The sequence below is a fragment of the Polyodon spathula genome, chromosome 3 (assembly GCF_017654505.1).
Source record: "Polyodon spathula isolate WHYD16114869_AA chromosome 3, ASM1765450v1, whole genome shotgun sequence".
Lineage (NCBI taxonomy): Eukaryota > Metazoa > Chordata > Actinopteri > Acipenseriformes > Polyodontidae > Polyodon > Polyodon spathula.
In genome coordinates this window covers 89862320-89874351 of record NC_054536.1, presented here as the reverse complement: position 1 = coordinate 89874351, position 12032 = coordinate 89862320, and positions in this window count along the sequence as shown.

Below are 12032 nucleotides of genomic sequence, written 5' to 3'. Positions count from 1 at the left end.
TGCCTTGGTTGCAATATACAGAGACACTGAATTACTAGTCGTTTTATTTTGTACTACACACCACAAACAACTATATACAAAACAATTAAAAACAAAGCATTCACATTGTACTGTTATCATACACATGCATTGCACAGTAAAACAAACCAAATTAAATATCTACTTGTTGAAGTGGTTTTTTAGCCAACCAGGTGCTCACTTGTGGCAGCAGAAATGCACTAGCAAAAGCCATAAGGCAGTGACGTCGGCTCCCCAGCAAAGGAGCCTCATGTTGTGAAAGGGATTCTTTCACTGCAGCGGGTATGTGTGCATTTGAAAACGGAGAGGATGACTCATAAATTAAGTGGAGACTGAAATTGAGGAGAAGCAATTACCCTCTGCAATACGAATTGAAACTGCTGCTGTACGAGGATTTATACTGGACCCTGACGCCCCTGATTAAAACAAGGGAGTGGTTGTGCAATATTTGTTATTAGCCTATTTGTTTTCCTATGGGTCTCTCTATATATATATATATATATATATATATATATATATATATATATAGCGGATTTATATTGGACCCTGACAGCTGTGATATATCGAGTGGGTGGTGTTTGTGAATGCAAAAAAACAGCACAAAGTATCAGTGTCAAAGCATTTCAGGATCAAAAAAGCACAAGCTCCAAAACGTTTGTGTTTAAAATGTGACTGACACAGGGACATGGTGTGCAAGGACCTCAGACTCCTAATAAGATTATAAACCTGTAGTTTCTCAGTCAGATAGCAGGGAAGTTGCTGATAAAGTGCTTTGTGAATTAAGCACAGTAATTTGAATTGTGCACAAAGCTCATTTGGGAGGCAATGTAAATCCAGTAGAAGTTGGGTCCTCCTGGGATTGACCAATCAAGAGTTGAGCTGAGACATTCTTATTGCCCCATTCTTCTTGGACACCGAGGCAGATCCACATACAGGGTGATTCCATAGTCGAGATGAGATGTTACAAAGGCATTTAGAATAGTAGCACAGTCTCTGTCAGAGAGAAATGGTTTAAGTTTTTTGATTGTCCATAGGTGGAACATGTTTTTACTATTTTTTTTATCTGAGACAGAAATGACAGAGAATTGTCCATCACAGACCCAGATTCTTAGTCCTATTCACTAACGATGCCATATGCCTCAGATCGCCAAGTTTAGCCTCCGACCCAAACAACAAGTATTCTGTTTTGTCAGGGTAAAATTCCAACCAATTGCCAAACATCCAGCTATTAATGTAAGGCAGACAAGCGGACAGGGTATTAAGGTCCTGCTCATCCCGAATTTGAAGATATAGCTGAGTGTCATCAGCATACTGGTGGAAAGAAAGGCCATGTGCCCTGATCAGTTCCCCCAGCGGCTTAACGTATTTATCACGTTAAGGCGATAGAACCTGGAAAAAGTACGGGGGGTAGCCCAGCTAGCCGCATCACAAATCTCAGCCATGGAGGCACCTGTAAAGAGGGCCCATGACGTAGCCACACCTCTTGTGGAATGTGCGGCTACCCGCCCAGGTGGGGGTAAACCAGCACCATCATACACAGTTGAGACTCCATAATCTAATGCAACAGTCGCTGCTTCGAAAGGGGCTGTCCCAGGGTCTGTGTCCTGTGGCAGACAAAGAGCTTGCCGAACTGTTCCTAATTGCACTCCGCCACCTGAGGGTGGAGCCGCCACTCCAACGGATGCGGACCCTCCCTCGAGAGGAGGTCTGCCCGATTGTCCACGCCCGGGACAGGCATCACCCAAAGGGACAGCAGGTTCCTTTGGGCCCAAGTCAAAAACTTGAAGGCAAGGCGATGCAACCCCGGGGACCAAAGGCCACCCTAGTAGTTGTCATACGCCATCACTGATGTGTTGTTCGTGTGGATCAACACATGCTTGTTGCGCACCACGGGTAGGAAGCGTTGGAGGGCAAGGAAAAGCACCTGCAACTCCAGCATATTGATATGCAGGGACGTCCAGCGGCCCAACCAGGACATGCTGACTCCTCTACCTTTGCAGACCGTGCCCCAACCTGAGTTGGAGGCATCTGTCGTCACTACCTTGTGGTTGGAAACTACTCCCATTCAGACCCCTTGTTGCAGGATGAGAGGTAGTCCTCTACCAGTGCAGGGCCGCTAAACATGCAAGACACACTCTCAGCTGATGATGTCTGTCGCACTTGGGATGCAGATGGATTGCATTGAGCCACGCTTGCAGCGGGCGCATGCGCAGTAAGCCCAGCTCGATGGCTGATATTGCTGCGGCACAAGACAAGGGGCGCCCTCGATCCATGTCAAAACAGGCACAGTTGGTGCTGGAGAGCTGCTACTCTGTCGTCCGACAGGTAAGCTTGCTATTAGTTGGCTCTGGCAAGTTGAGGGTGAGACCCAGCCTCAAACAGATGCTTCATCACTAATAGCTGTGTGGGCCACTGCTCCTTCCTGCGACTGGGCAGATCAACCAGTCGTCCAGGTAATTCATCACCCTGATCACTTGCAGCCGCAAGGGAGTGAGGATGGCATCCATGCACTTTGAAAACGTGCGGAGGTAAGGAGAGGCAGAATCATCGCACGGAAAACTAAGGATACTCCCGTGTAAGGCAGAGCAGAGATACTTCCTGTGCACTGGACCCATAGAAACTTGGAACACGCTCTTTCAGTCCAGTGTGATAACCCACTCGCCGGGCAGACAGCCTGGGGAATACAGCAGACGCCAGCGTCTTGTCCTCTACCTGCCGAGGAGCCTTGCATTCTCGGTGGGAGCACTGCCGCAATTCCTCAACCGCTGGTCCAAGTAATGGTCAAGGAAGGAGCCACTTCCAACACCGCGTACAGCCCAGCCGTGTATTGAAGCACTCAGGCACCAAGGGTGCAGACGCACCGAGGACACTGAGTGAGGCAGAATACACTACTGGTGCACCGAAGCATCTGGGACAGTGAGTGCAGGTGTTATTGACATGGTGTGGCGCTAAGCATTGAGGCATGGACACGTGAATTCAACACAACCCTGGGTAGTGCATAGCATACACCGGGTGGATACACAGCTCGAGTGACTGCGGTAGGCAATCAGGAGAGCAGTACAGGGAAGCGCACGGTGCTGCACCATGGTGCAGAGCCTCGATAACCTGCTTCCAGAGCGCGTGCAGTCACATCTCGTGGCAACGCATGGCGTATGCCAGAGTGGAGCACAGGCTCAAGGAGCTGTGGTGTGTTAGGTGTTTTTTTTTTTTCCTGCAAAGGCAGTAATAGGAAAATACAGGCTGATACACACAGCCATCCGGCTATGGGAGAAACACATTCACCATGCCACGCGGGTGACCAAGCGCGCCGAGTAGGCGAGCTAAAATAAGCCTGCTAATTCAACTCAACAGCAGGACCCTACAGAGCTATGTCCCGGTAGAGGAATCACGCTGCTACTACTTTTTCTTTTTAAACTGCAAGGCAGTAAAGAAAAACACACATACACACACAAACACACAACAGCAAATTGTGAGGGTAAAATAACAGTCATCACGGCAGCGTGTGCAACTGTTTTTTTTTTTTTTTTTTTTTTTTTTTATACAGCGTGGCGAGTAAGCGGGCTAAAACAAGTTGGTGGATTCAACAGCGGGACAGCAGAGCTGGGTTCTCATGGAGGAATCACGCCTATTATTTACTTTTTTCTAACTGCAAGGCAGTAAAGAAACGGATACACACGTACACCACAGCAGGCTGGTAACTGATTTTGTCTTGTTTTCCCAGCACACCAAGTATGCAGGCTGAAACAAACCGGCGTATGCAACACAACAGAGGGGTGCAGCAAAGCAGGGTCCCGGTGGAAATCATACTACATTTTCTTTTTAAACTGCAAGGCAGTGAAGAAAAACACATATACACACACACACAACAGCAAGGTTGTGAAGGTAAAATAGCAGTTACCACAGGAGCACATGTAACTACTTTTTTTTTTAAACAGCCGGCAGAAGCCACTCAACAGCGGGGCCAGCAGAACTGAGTCTCAGTGCAGCACCGGGTACAATAAGCATGGGGAAAACATGTACCATGCGTACCGCGTGCACCGAGTGCCGTGCAGCACCCGGTATAATGCACATCACGTGCACCTAGGAACCGCATGCACTGAGCATCGGGCTTATCACTTGCTTACTGTGTGTCAATGAGCACCATGATACCGAAATAGCACGGGCCGAGCACACACCGCGGTATTTAGAAAACACCGGGGGCAGCGATGCAATGGTGCCTTCCCTGACCACGTGGTCACACACCTGGGCATCGCGTAGTGTACAACATGGGGACAGGGCCGAAGCCGCAGCGGGCGATTGGCTTTAGCAATACAGCAAAACACAATACAATAATACAGTACAATAATAATACAGCAGTACAGATGGGGGAGAGCACACTGTCTGTTTGATTGTAAGGTCCACACACGTGGTGATAGGCCAACGCAGCCTCAGTATATCTCAACTCGACAACGGGGACAAGGCAGGCCTAGCCCCGGTGGAGTAACAGCGCTCTCCCAAGTAAAAAGAGGGGGTGAAAAACATACACTCACTCTTAATAATACTGCATACCTGCAGTCAACTACACAGACGACAGACAGAAGAGAAGCAGCCTGACACACCTAGCAAGCAGGTGCTAAAGACAGTATAAGAAATAGAAAAAAGGCTACAATGTAGCAGCTACTGATTGCGTGGAAAGCGGCAAGCCAGCTTTCAGCACGAAGTGCAAGGGAACTAGCAGCAAGCTCATTGCAGAGCTTTGTAAGTAATAAAAAGGGCTCAATGCAACACAGAAGAACTTACCATACCAACTTGAGAAGCGACAAGAGAAAAATCTTTCCCTGCATGACAGTTATATACCTTCAGTAGGCGGGACCAAGAAGGTCACTGAGGGAAGGGGGCCTATCGGTAGCTTTGATAGAAAGAGCTCAGTGACACCTACCAATAGGCAGGCGTATATCCCACAACGATGTTTGGTGGCCATCTTCGAATTGAAAGGGAACTCATCAACAGCACACGCACACAAGGTAGCTGTCTCAGTACTATGGAAGGGTCTGAATCCAGACTGATTAGTGTCAAGGAGTCCACACAAGGACAAATGTGCTTGCAGCTGCTGAGCAGCACGTTTTTGTGATAAGCCCGGTGCTATATATATATATATATATATATATATATATATATATATATATATATATATATATATATATAAAATATATATTTTTTTACCATGTTTAACTACAAAGTTTTAGAGGAGGGAGGAGGGAATTACAGAGGAGAATATAATGACTCGTTTTTTGCCTAATGTACGAAGAAGTCCTAATATGGACACCATACATTTGAAAGGAGTTTGTGTGTTTTAGTGGACCTAACCTGTAGATTTAAAGAAACTCGCACTTTGATTTTATCATTGACAGTTCCACTCCTGCCCAGCAGATGGTACTACTCTCTGCACTCAGTCAGGACAAGTGCTTTTGTAAAGAAAAGCAAAACACATTGCACTCTTGGAAGGATGCTCGTCAGCGCCCTGAGCGTGTTTTAGAACAAATCAAGGGGCTGATTTGATCAAACTATACTTTACCAGGATACAGCAATACAATACCAAGCACATTCATTTTTATATAGCGCCCCTCACACCATATCATCTCAGAGTGCTGTACAAAAATTTAAACAAAATGAGAGCTCCTATGTGTGCAAGACACTCTAGCTACACAACCAATTATATAAAACAAAAAAAGGTGTGTTTTCAATTTAGATGTAAAATAATCCAATGTTTAAACCTGCCAGAGCCTGAGCAGGATTTTTAAGAGCTTTCTATAGAACAAAGGCAATCCCCAGAATTTGCAGCAACCATTTATTTTGAGTGCTTACACCTGGATAATCATGAATACTTGTAACGGGCTAAGGTTGCTAAAATCAGCCAACCTGTCACTGGGGTGAACACTCAAATATGGAACGAATAGTTACAGTCAAAAGACTGCCGGTGCATGGACAGGGTGGCACAATTTGAGACAATGTACCCATATGTAAAAAAGATTGATTGATGATTATGATTTCCATTACATGAGAGTAGATGTTGAACTTCATGCTGATTTGAACTTGGCTCTCGCCAAGATAAGCACCAATTAAGATGTAGCTTTGCAGTAAACTAATGTGATCCATCTGCATCTCCATCCATTTGCGTTGTTTTCCATCTGATGATGCAGATACCCTTCTGTCTGGTGTTGATTGCTGAAGTGTAATGCTGGTTCCAGGGATCAGCTCATTTTGCCTCCCCAGCGCATCAGCACACACAACGGCTGTGATGCCAGCTCCGGGGATCAACCACAGTGCGGTCTCCCCAGTGCATGACAACCGTCTAGATTGAGCTAAATAAGGTACATCTCTGGGGTCTTCAAGTGGGCACCTTCCATTCTTGGTGTTTCGTTGACTAGCCCACGGCATCTCAAGAGGGCTCAAAAGTGATTCTGGCTTCCCAGCATCACCCCCCTCCATCCCCCACTCAGCTCAGCCCAGCTTACTTACCTGTACATCAGCGTTGCTTTCTTTCTATTGTACTTGAGATCCCCATCCAGAATCTTTCCGTCTCAACCACAGCCAGTTGCTGCTCCTTTCTGCTGCTTCAGATAAGTTCTTCACTGTGCGACGCAACTCTTGACCACTGAACCCGACATCTCTGAGAAACCGAGTTGTAGAGTGTGCCATAAATCCTCGACAACCCACCTCCACTGGGTAAACCCGGACTCTCCATCCTCGCTGTTCTGCTTCAGCAGCTAGTTGAGCATACCAAAGTTTCTTCCTCTCATACGCCTCATCCACAGCATCCTCCCATGGCACTGTTAACTCTACCAGATGAACAAGGCATGCTGATCCAGACCACAAGACAATGTCTGGTTGAAGGTTAGTGGTTGCAATCTCAGGTGGAAAAATAAGCTGTTGACCAACATCTGTCAGCATTTTCCAGTCTCTAGCAACTTCCAGTTGTCCTAAGCAAGGCTTGGTTTTAACACCTTTTCTTAGTGGTTGCTCTCCTGGATGGAGGAATATTGTCTTTTGTATGTAATGTTTTGGTGGAACTGGTGGCAACTTATTGGTCAGGTTACGCTTGTCTTCCAATACAAAAGCCAAACATCGCAGCACCTGGTCCTGGCGCCAAGTAAACCATCCTTGGCTAAGACCCACCTTACATCCTGTCAAAATGTGCCTTAATGTTGCAACCCATAGCTGCTGTTTCCCTGTTAAGGTTTGACAGTAACATTATGTGCACAAACCCAGACGGTTACGCAGGATTGGCTTTAGTAGAGTCAGGAGCTATCTGCCATAAGGTGGATAAAATGAAATGCAAATGTAATGTTTATGTTGCCACTGACTATAAGTATTACAAAAATAATAGTTTTTAAAAAATAAACTTTGTTCTGGAGAAGAACTTTTGAAAATATGCTGCAACCATTTATTCGAAGGAGGGCTTATTTTGGGAATATGCAATTAGTGTAATATTGTTGAATAAGGCTATACATTTTGAAATAAAGTTCTGTTGAATTGAATTAGAACAATGTTGGTTCTAGTCAAAGGAGAATAAAGGGCTTTACTGCTAACAACATAAATGATGATGGTATAAAGGGCCATTTTCTGCTAGCTTTACAGAACATGGGTGACACTAGCTATTGAAGAAGAAATACAATAAAAGTTAAGCGAGACAATTGATTGAAACAGAAGGGCTCACAATCAAGTTTACAAGAAAAGTCTTTAAATAAAAGGGAGGAGGCAAGATCATCTCCATAAAAAAATGTACAAATTATAGATCCACCTTGGCTCTTTGTACATGTGAAATGTTTCAGACACATAACACTATTGTGTGTTGTTATTTTGCACATTCAAAAATGGTAACTGTAGACGATGGGTCGATTTATAGGCAAATCAACACAGCTGTCTGATATCTTGGCATGCCATTGTTCTCATGAGTCTAACAGAACTGGAAATACACATCTCATGCAAAGGTTGCTTATGATTAGGTCAAATAGGTACCTATTATACTACTATAGGTATAGGTATAGGTACTACTATAATAATAATAATAATAATAATAATAATAATAATAATAATAATAATAATAAACAGTATGTAAGGTATCCACTTTCATCATACGTATATATTTTTCCCATATATTTTTAAGATGTGTATTGTATAAATAAAGTTTCATTATTTTGAACTTAAGTTTGTCAGGGGTGGGGTTACGAGTTTAGGGAGGTAAATTTTTTCAGTGAAGGCGATTGTCCAGCCTGAACAATTATGAGTGTATGTTTAGAGGATCTGTTTTTGTTTGATCCATATTATTTGAACCTTGCTTTTGTTCTTGTGTTTTGTCTCTTCCTCGGTTTATTTTGGTTTGATCCTCTTGTTTGTTTGTGTTAATCAATGTGCGTGGCAGCGCTTAAACTGCAGCTTTCTGCTTCCGGGTGTACTTCCTCCCGGCTAACAGCCTGGGCCGTGATGCTATCTTAAACAAGCTTATTCAAATGCAAAATCCAATTGAGATCATGTCCTGAGAAGAGTCAGGAAAGACTATTGTCAGTGCAGTACTGTCTCAAATAAAGGCTGGGTGCGTTAAGCTCTGTGTCGCTGGGTCAGAAGTGACATCACTTGGTGCTCATCAGTGCGGGGAATTTAGCAACAGTTTGGTGAATCAATATAGCTGATAAAAGTAATAGAAAGGCTGCAGCGGAGGCATGCAAGGCTGTGGTTGATCTCTGCGAGCTGAAAGCTTATTGGGACGAAGGGTTAGTTATCTTAACCGACTAATTAAGAGCTAGATTGTTGTTACATTAAAACGTGCAAAACAGCTACCCTGCATCTGTAAATATTTATAAATATGAATATATTAATGGATACATTTTCAAATACAGTCAGCACACTTTTCGCAACGTTGTAACATATTTGTTTTAAGTATAAAAGGACAAATAACATACACGATAAGAATAAGAATAAGAATAATATTAATCTCACATCGAATTATTGTACCTCACCAGCTCAGTCTGCACTCTGGATAAGTTGGCATGTGTGATATTGTTTATCAGTGTGTTTATTAGCGCTATTATATATGTATTAAAAATCCACAACTCCATACCCCTTTTCAAAGGATTTGGCGCCTAACCCGTGGGGCACTTTGAAGATGGGGGGTGGTCAAACTATTTATTTTGCCCCTCAACTTTTTTAGTTCATTGTTTATGTATTATACTTTGTTGTTTTTAGCATTGTTTTACTTTAAAATCTTTAAAATAAAATATAAAAATGGAAAAGTATTCAGAGGATGTGCCACATTTATAAACAATCATAATAAATGTTCCCTACACGCACGAACACATTCGTTTGACCCAAGGTCTGCACCGCCGCTAGCGTTTGGTGTCTAAGGATGCGGGAAGTGAGAGTGCTATCGGTGTGGTGAACACAACTGTACTCTTGTTAACGTATGAGCAGTGTATGGTTGATCTGCACTGCCTGTAATATTGTCATGAATTGGCTGTGTGAGGTCTGATGTTTAGTGTTTCAACCAATTAGCACTAAGCATTGCACTGTGAGGGCGGGTGCTTATTGTTTAAGTGTTTAGTGTTTAATATGTTAATATATCTATCAATAAACAAGCCATATTATAACATGTTTTACATATTATTGTTATTGTTTGTGTTCGTTTATCACTTCTCTTTAATAAGCTGCATGTAGGAATTATAGGTACTTGTGACAGAAAGACAGTAAATCCCTTCCGACCTGTGAGGACACTAAGTAACGGGAACAGAGTACTCTGGACTACTTGGCCTGACACTTTGTTCCGAGGGTTAAAAGGAAGTCGGTCATGTAGAAAAGAGACAAAACTTCATTACAATAACTCATTGACCCGGTAAGGAAATGATGTGGCAGGCACGGATTGCAGGAACGGCTGCAATCATTTACAAAGGGGTCATGAGTGACGGTATAAATAGGGGTTGAAGCAATGTTATATTTACAGTATAATCGTAAATCTTGAAAAACTACTCACTTCTAAATCTTTTGTACTCATTTTTGTATTACTTTAGTATAAATACATGTTAATTTGGATTCATATGTTGTTTTTTTCTGACTATGTGAACGAAAAGACACACATTTGCCCGTTTTCCCAATGGATATTTTGAAATATCACTGTCCTGGTCACAAAAGAGTAATAGCCGTTTTCTATACTTTTGAGGCATAAGCAATTAGGAAATAACACTTACTACCCAGGAACAAAAAAAAAAATGGTTACACGGTGTTATCAATTAAGTAATACACGCTGCTGTATTACTTACCTTCATTATTGTTTATTGTTTGTTTTTGCCATCAGGCACTGGACACAAAAATAGCATTAAACAAACTTTGCACCTGGATTATAATTGTCTGTCTGTTCATTGATCACCCGCACCTGCACACTATCAACCACTTTGCCACAGTACTGTACAGCATTGTGCAGATATGCCACTAGAACGGGCTCTGCCATCTGATGCTGCTTGTGTTTGTACTTAATAAATGCTTAGTTAGTAGATGTTCTATATTTTATGTTGAAACACCTGCCCAATATTGTGGGATTACTATTACAAAAATAGTAACTTGAAAAAGAATGAACAGTAAAAATGAGGTTTACTATAGCTACTTAGCAAAAATATAATAATGTGCATCGCTACGCTCGGCAGTTCTTCTCTACCTTTGCCCCCACTATTAAACAAAGTTAGGTGCCCCTGATTGCTAGGGCAGCGCAATATCCATCAATGTAATGCAAAAACCTGTAAATCTGAGAGATACTCTGTCCTGTATCATACAGATTTTCACACCAGGACTAGTAAAGACAAACCTGCAAGACAGTAGAAAGAGAAACCATAGACGCTGTGCTTTCTTTCCTAGGTAAATAAAAACTAAAATGCAAGGAAGTACTGTAGTGAAAGGAAAGAGTATTATTATTATTATTATTATTATTCTTTGTTTCTTAGCAGACACCCTTATCCAAGACAACTTACAGTTGTTACAAATGATCACATTACAAGTTATCACATTGCAGATAATAGCAGTTATAAAATGCAGTATGATCAGTAGTAAGTAAGAAGAAATTCAAATGAGAGAAAATAAAAAATACAGTAAATAATTAAGTTTCATTGCGATTACGACTAAGAGCAGTTAAACTTGAAAATATTTGGTTATAAGAGTAAATTCCATCAAAAGCAAGTAGTAAGTACAATACACGGATAAGAACTACAGTACTTGCACTTGCATGTTGGATTAAGATTTGGTGCACTTTGAAATGATTCGTCAGATTGATTTTGAATACATTTTCAGCTTCAATTCGAGATTTGTGCTTTCTGTAGTGTGTTTTAATTCTTTAACGAATAGGATCAAGCAAAGGCAGAATACTGCATACATGAGATGAGGAGGTACATGTAATTCTACTTTTATTCACAATACCATGTCATTAACTTAGTCCAACAGTTTATCCTTCATTTTGATTTTCCTTTCGCTATAACAAACACCTCAATATAACGAACAAAAGGCTTGGACCCCAACAGGTTTGTTATAACGAGGGTGTACTGTATTTCAAATTAGAGCAATTACAAAAAATGTGAATACAGTTACCTTTAAGAGTAAAATCAAGTACAAGATACAGAAAATATAATTATGATTGAGAGCAGTAGTAGAATATAGCAAAGAGTGGAGCAGTTAAGTGCAAGCACAAGATGATGCAAGTACTGATTTGGTGGGTACCTGTGACAAAGTGGTTTGCAGTGCCCAAGATACTGACAGACAGCAAAATACTGGTGAAATTATGGTTTATTTCTAATCCAAAGTCTGATGACAATAGTAAAAAATAAAGAGAACTGGCAATATACAATGATGTGTATTGCTCCATTTAAATCCACAGATTCAGTCCCAAAATAATAAACACGGTATTTAAACACATACAAAGTGAGTGCTCTAGTGCTCGTGGTGAAAATACAATTAATCGTGAACAAGTGCAGTGTTGTCCAGGTTTTGTGCTGGCCGGTAGC